Consider the following 8446-nt stretch of genomic DNA (forward strand, 5'->3'; position numbering starts at 1 on the left):
AAAAACTACTACTCACAGAGATAAAGAAATAGGAGGTGATATAAAAGGTCAATAGAAGCTCTGAACCTCAGAATAACAGAAACTGAGCAAAAGATTGAGGAGTTCCAAGATGAGAAGTAACAAACTGCTAGGAAACATAAGGTGGAAAATAGTCTGAAAATAATGAGAAGCATACCAGAGAACTATGAGATCAGTTGAAAAGAAACAATACAAGAATCGTTGGAGTTCCTGAAGAACAGGAAGGCAAATGTGATGAAGAAATAATATCTAAAGAAAAATCAATAACAACTTCCCATAGTTAAGGATTACAGGCACTGAGATCCAAGAGGTCTGAAGACCCCTAGTGAAAATAGATTGAATTAGGAAAACTCCAAGACATACTGTATTCAAAATGACAAAATGCAAAGACAGACACAGAATATTTAAAGCATCAAGATCCACAAAGGAACTTACATACATGTAAATCCCATAAGATGTACAGCAGGTCTATCAAATGAGACAGAAGAATATGGAAGGATATAGTTTCACAGGCAAGCAATCGATTAGAAAGTTCATACCCCTGGAACCAGTTTTGCAAGAACAGCTAAAATAGCTCTTTTAAAGGACAGGAAAAGCTTCCTATCATGTGGCACTGAGTATGGTACTCACTAATGGTATATATAATCATATATATCATTTAGCCCTCTACTAAATTAAATAAAGTTAAAATATATAGCCATTAATCATCACAAATTGACTTTATTGTTTTATTTTCTGATAATTGTATTTGCCATTCCCTTACATTTTATTGGAACAAGTAATAAGAAATCAATTTGTTATATGCCTACAACGGTATCAGGCTTTTTGGTGGGAGGGAACCTGGGGATATTGGTGGAGGGAAGCAGACATTGGTGGTGGGATTGGTGTTGAAACCTTCCTGTATACCTGAAACAACTCTATAATGCACAATTTTGTAAATCATGGTGTCTCAATAAACATTAAAATGAAAATAGAAAAATATAAGAAAACCGGGCGCAGTAAGAATTTATAACTTGCCCAAAGTCACATAGCTATAATTTCTGATCTAATAACAACAGCCCATAGTACTCTTTCCTCTGCCTTCAAGGATCACTCCTATGTAGTGCTTTAATTCAAACCAAGGTTGGCAGTGTACAAAGTCCAATAATCCCTGTATTTTCTCACCACTCTAGTCATATTTTCTATTAATACTGTACTTATAATACTTTACTATCTAAATTATTTTGTTAATAAGCAAAACAAGGCTTTGTCTCTTGTAATTAAAACTGCTCACTAGATTCTGGCATATCTCACTTACATGGTGCACATTTCTGAGCTATTGAAGTCTTGAAAAATCTTTGGATTTGTCTGTTCACATGAGATCTAAAGTCACAATCTAATTATCAATTGGGTAAAGTGACTTATAATAAAATTCTATAATATTTAAAAGTCAACGAAAAAAATTAAATATAAAGACTTTCCAAGAAAGCACTATAGAGTCAGTGTTTTAAAAACATGGTTAACTGTATAATCCTTTTCTGTTTTTTCAAGAACCAGAGGAATGGAAACTAAGTCCATGGTAAAATTTTAAAGTACATTTTAAAAGTTAAATTAAAAAGACAGTAAAACTATCTATTTTGGAGTAGGGAGTTTGGAATTATGTCTGTATAAATCTGAAACTATGATAAGTTAAGTAGAATATTGGAAACCTAAGTGCCACCAATAAAAATCTTCAATACATAGTTAAGAATTATTAAATAAATAAAAAATATATGCCATAAATTATCAATTCAACACAAAAGGAGATGCTGGTTTTATTCCTGGGATCACAGATGGTCCCCCATCATCACCAGTAGTGACCTCCAAGCACAGGGCCAGAAATAGCCCTGAGCACTGCTGGATATGGTCCAAACACCAAACCCCCAATAAAACAAAGGGAGATAGTAATAAACAAATAATACTCATAATATTTGTGTAGGAAATAAAATCATAACACCAAATTAAAATCATATCAATAATAATATTAAATAATATTATTGAGCTATTAAAAAAGGCTCAAGTTACAACAACAAATTATAAAAATAGTTCCAACTACATGTTGTTTATAAGAAGCATACTTTAAGTTCAAAGACAAATAGTTTGAAAGTAATGTATGGGAAAAGATAAACCTTATCAAAAGTAATACTTAAAGTGACTATATACTAATCTCTCAGTGAGAGCAGGAGAGGGGTATCAGGTAACCCAGTTAATTTAATGCGTCCTTTTAAATATTGCTTAAAAGATATTTAGTCAATATAGAATGGCTGGGGTGGGAAATAATAAGAGATAAAAGCAAGCCCCCAACTAGGCAAATCTCTATTATTTTAACCCCATACTCATATCATATTAGACTGCAAACGGCAAGGTTCTCACCCATGGCCATGGAGCCATGGTTAGAGAACTAAGGGAAGCTAAGGGGACAAACTCCTCTAGGTCTTGAGAAGTAGGCTGTGTAGCTGCAGCAATAAAATAAAGACACCAGTGACCAGCAATGGAGTACCAATGATAGACCAGTGACAGAGAGTGATAGATTGAAAGATTATCATTAAGGACTTTGAGGGACTAAATACATGGATCCAGCAAAGAATCAGCTTGAGGTCAAGACAAAGAACATCAGGTCAGTAGATCCTAATTTACTTTCTTGAAGTTGTTAAATAGCTCCAATGTTTTAAGCATCTGGAATTTTGGATGCATATCTTTCAACACTACTCAAAAACCCACTAAGGAATAAATTTACTTTCACTGAATACTAACACTAGGCAAAGAAGACACTGTCACTGTACTCCCATTGTTCATCGATTTGCTCGAGCGGGCCCAGTAACATCTCCATTTGAGACTTGTTGTTACTGTGTTTTGGCATATTGAATACATATTGAATACATCACGGATAGCTTGCCAGGCTTTTCCCTTGAGGACGAGATACTCTCGGTAGCTTGCCGGGCTCTCCAAGAGGGGAGGAGGAATCAAACCCAGCTCGGCTGGGCTGGCTGCGTGCAAGGAAAACTCCCTACTGCTGTGCTATCGCTCTAGCCCACAAAGAAGACAAGAAAAAATATTTGTTACTGAGGATAAATATGGCCAACTATCAGGAATATCTTTATGCTTATAAACTTCTATCTAGAAATACACAGATATGTGAAGTAATATTTTGATAACTAAAGGGAGAAATACATAATCCAAGAATAAAAGTTGGAACCACAATATCTCACTTTCAAAAATAGAATGACAACATAGAGGATTAAGAAAGACACAGTAATTAAATAATTCTATACACCAACCACACTTACATGACAGAAAACAGTTTTATAGTATACTCAAATCAACAATAGTAGAGTATATTGTGGCAATATACTATTATCACTCAACAATAGTACAGTGATAGTATATATTATCTGTAGTGAACATGGAACACTGTCCAGTGTAGATCATGAGCAGGTTATAAAATATGTCTTAAAATTCGGTAGAATTTTAAAAATGTAAAGTATTTTGATAAATAAAGTGGAATTAAGTGAAAATCATAAGCAGAAAGACATTTGCTCATTTTAAGTAAATATTGTTTAAAATATATTCTTAAATCACTTAATCACTTAACTTCCCGTTAGTCGTCGATTTGCTCGAGCGGGCGCCAGTAACGTCTCCATTTGTCCCTGTCGCGTGCTAGAGTAGCCCAATGGCATCTGTTCGCTCTGGGAACATGAAGGGCCTCAAACCGATCGTTCATGATCTTCAGGAAGAAGTCTGACCATCTGGTAGGTGGGCGGCCACGCGGTCTCTTGACATCCCGTGGAATCCAATCAGTAACAGCTCTAGTCCAACGGTCGTCTTTAAATCTCATTACGTGACCAGCCCATCTGATTTTCGACACCTTGGCAAATGAGACAGCGTCCTGATCCTTGATCGTCGACGGATGTCAGAACTCCGGATTCTTTCTCTCATTTGAGTGAAACGTGATATTCCAAGCATAGCTCTTTCTATTCTTCTTTGGGAGACCTGAATGGCGTTCTCATCTTGTTTGCGTAGGGCCCAGGTCTCTGAGGCATATGTTAATGCAGGAAGAACAGTGGAATCAAAAAGATGTGCCCGGAGCCGGAGGTTCTTCGTCCTCTTAGCTATTTCTTCGACGTTCTTGAAGGCGTTCCAAGCCGCTCTCTTCCTCCTGCGCAGCTCGGGTGCCAGGTCATTTGTCATGTTGACCTCTCGACCTAGTAGACATAGCTGTTGCATTCGGAGATGGTCGTTCCATTGAGAGCGAATGGGGCGTCAGGAACAAGGCTGTTTCTCATAAACATTGTCTTCGTAAGATTCAGCTGTAGTCCTACCTTTCCACACTCACTGTCAAAGTCGGCCAGCATTTGTGCCGCTTGGCTGATGTTTGGTGTTATTAAAACAATATCATCAGCAAAGCGGAGGTGGTGTAATTGCCGACCATCTATCTTCACTCCCATACTTCCCATTCCAGTCGTCTCATGATGTTCTCGAGGGTGGCACTGAAGAGTTTCGGTGAAATGGTATCACCCTGCCGCACCCCTCTCTTGACATCAACGATCACTTCTTTGTAGAATGGTGAGATCCTGGTAGTGAATCCGCAATACAGCTCACGGAGGATCCTGATGTATTGGGCTTGAATGCCCTGATTGGCTAGGGCTTCAATGACCGCTTCCGTCTCAACAGAATCAAAGGTCTTCTTTAAATCAATGAACGTTAAGCAGAGCGGCATCTTGAACTCCCGAGAAACCTCAATGAGCTTGGTTATCGTGTGGATATGGTCGATGGTGCTGAATCATTTGCGGGACCCTGCTTGCTGGCATGGTTGTCCTTCATCTAATGTTCTGCCAAACCTATTCAGGATGACTCGAGTGAACAACTTGTAGATGACAGACAATAGGCAGATCGGGCGATAGTTGCCAATGTCATGGATGTCTCCCTTCTTGAACAGTAGTACGGTCCTGCTGGTTTTCCATTGGGACGGAACCTTGCATTCAGACAGGTAGCGAGTGAAGAGCCGAGCCAGTGTATTGATGAGTACTGACGGCAGGTTCTTCAGGTGTTCAGGTCTGACTTTGTCTGGGCCGGGTGCTGTTTGTTTCTTTACCAACGAAATGGCGTGTCGGATTTCGGAGGGGAGAAAGTTGGGAATAACATACCCATCCTGTGGAATTTGGTATGTTGGCAAGTGGACATGGCTATCGAAGAGATTTGAGTAGAAGTCATGGATAATCTTCTCCATTGCCGTTCTGGAGGATGTGATGGATCCATCAGGACGTCAGAGGGCAGTCATCTTGGTCTTATAGTTGGCGAAGGACAGGCGGGCCTTACGAATACTTTTCCCGGCTTCTGCCGCATCTACCAGTACTTCTGCTCTTCTCTCTTTGAGGTCTTCCTTGATCGCATCTCTGCACTGCTTTGCAAGCTCGGACGTTAGCTTGCGGTTGCCTGAGGCATGCGCCAAACCACGCTGGCGAATTAGCTCAAGAGTTTTCGAAGATAGGCGACTTTTTGTGGCTATCTCTCTCTTGGCGTTTCTCGCACATTCATGGAGGTGCTGAACCAGTCGATCGTATTCCTCGTCAATGTTGTCAACAATGGCATCTTCCCATGTTGCCACAATAGTACCAAAGAGTTCCCAGTTGGTGGTCATTCTGGGAGTTCTCTTTTTGAACTTTGCAGCCCTTTCTCCCCGCTCTGTGAAGTAGAATTTTGCACGAAGGAGACGGTGGTCCGATCCCGTTCAAAATTTTGGGACAACAGCGACATCAGTCAGGCAAAACCGTCGATTGAATATGATGTGGTCTATTTCGTTGTGGAATCGTCCACCGGGAGACTCCCATGTCCATCGTTTAGATTCTGCCGTCTGGAACTGTGAGTTACCATGGATGGTCTTGGTCGACATGATGAACTCTGATAGTCTCTCACCCTGTTCGTTCCATTCTAGGCCATGGGTCCCGATGTGAAGTTCTTCAGCTGATCTTCTCGGTCCTATCTTGGCATTAAAATCACCCACAATGATCTTGTAGAAGGTGTGATCTTCTTTATAGAACTTCTCTAGCTCCATGTAGAACTTCTCGATTTCTCTTTCATCATAATGAGATGTTGGTGCGTAGACAACGAAGATAGAAACTGCAGGCAGTGAGCCACATCTATTCAAATGTAAACGTCCGATTCGGGTTGTTAGGCATTCGAATGAATCAATGCTCTTGGCCAAGTTTGTGTTGACAAGGACACCGACGCCTCCAACACCTCTTTTATCGCATGTTCCGAGGAACAATTCTTCTCCAGTGTCGAAAACGGCATGGTGAGATTTGTGCCTTCTTGTCTCGAAGAAGACAAGAAGACAAGACTTCCACTACCCAGCCGTCGCCACACTCCAGGACGCTTTCCGGACCCGCGCGGCTGCAAGCGGCCGCGCGACACATCATAAGACACTAAATACCCATCTTCTGGAATTGTCGTACCATATTTGATAGGGTTCAAATATGGTAACACCTACAAGGGTGATTAGAGGTCACCCCAAAAGCCTCTATCCCTCTCGGAAAGACTGGCAAGCTACCGAGAGTATTCCGCCCGCACGGAAGAGCCTGGCAAGCTATCCGCTGTGTATTCGATATGCCAAAACCAGTAACTACAACTGGTCTCATTCACCTGACCCTGAAGGCTTCACCGACATGGCAGCACTGAGAAGGATGAGAAAGGAGAGGCCGACAAAATCTCAAGGCCGACCTAGGCTGCCACAACGAAGGAAGACAAAAATGATCGTCTGTACTTTCAATGCACGTACGCTAGCATCAGATGCATCCATCGAGGACCTGATGGTACAAGCGCGAATGATCAAGTATTCTTAAATACTAATGTGTTAAAGAGAATTTCTAGAGAAAACAAGACACTGATAAATAAACATGGTAACACAACAACTCAAAATTTATGTAAAGCAATATTAGGAGTTCTCAAAGAGAAATTTGTCACTGAAAATATTTACATGTTGAAAATGATAAAAAAAATCTCAAAGCAATGTCCTATGCATTTCCTATAAGAAACAAAATTAGATACAGTAATCTAGACCCAAAACAGCTGTAAGGTGTGAAAGATAATTAGAGAAGATATTAACAAAGTAGAGGTTATAACAAAGTAGATGTTAAAAATTGAAAAAATTAATTTAACCATTATGTTAGATTTTGAGTATATCAAACTTTCCCTAAGTAGGCAATGCTAATGTAAATGGGTGTAAGAATGTTCCAGCGAGGTTGTAGTAACTTTAGGTAGAACAAGTAATAAGAAATCAATTTGTTATATATTATATATATAATATATACATATTATATATATTATATTTTGTTTGTCCACATAAAGAATGTAGATTTACCGGGAAGTACTAAAGTTTTATTTTTATGAAAAGGGAATTGCACACCAAATACAATTGAGATCAACAAAATTAATACAAAGCTTTAGCTAGATTTTTCAAGGTAAAAAAGAACAAACATTGGTGGTGGAGAATGGGTAGTGCTGGTGGGATGGGTACTCGATCATTGTATGACTGAAAAATAATCATGTAAGTTTGTAAGTCTGTAACTGCATCTCACGGTGATTCGTTAAAAGATATTTCAAGGGGTTGGAGCAATAGCACAGCGGGGAGGGCATTTGCCTTGCACACGGCTGACCCAGGTTCAATTCCCAGTATACCATTTGGTCCCCTGAGCACCGCCAGGGGTAACAACTCCTGAGTGCACAAGCCAGGAGTAAACCCTGTGCATCGCCAGGTGCGACCCAAAAAGCAAAAAAAAAAAAAAGATATTTTAAAAAATGTATAAGACAACATTGATGTAGCTATTGACAGATGTTTCATCTTGCAAATAGATGATGATCAATAAATACAGAACAGTAATGGAAATGTTAAAAAAAAGATATAACACTCAAGTTCCAAAGTTTGGAAAGAAACAATGAACATTGCCACTGTACTTAAAGGGATAAAGTATGTTATGAGGAAATACTGGTGAACACTGTAGCACTGTAGCACTGTCCTCCCGTTGTTCATCGATTTGTTTGAGCAGGCACCAGTAACGTCTTGATTGTGAGACTTGTTGTTACTGTTTTGGGCGTATCTAATACGCCACGGGGAGCTTACAAGGCTCTGCCGTGCGGACGGGATTATCTCGGTAGCTTTCCAGGCTCTCCGAGAGGGATGGAGGAATCGAACCCGGGCCGATAAACACTGTATGCTAACAAATTTTGATCAAAGTGAAATAGACAATATATTTATTAGAAATGTATAAACTACCAAAACTGAATCCAACTAGTGGAAAACATAAATAGAATACAACATGGGCTGGAGAGATAACACAGCGGGTAGGGTGTTTGCCTCGCACACGGCTGACATGGCCGACCAGAGTTTGATTCCTCCACCCCTCTCGGAGAGCCC

Source organism: Sorex fumeus, unplaced genomic scaffold, assembly GCF_029834395.1.
Source record: "Sorex fumeus unplaced genomic scaffold, SorFum_2.1 ptg000050l, whole genome shotgun sequence".
In the NCBI taxonomy this organism is placed as follows: Eukaryota; Metazoa; Chordata; class Mammalia; order Eulipotyphla; family Soricidae; genus Sorex; species Sorex fumeus.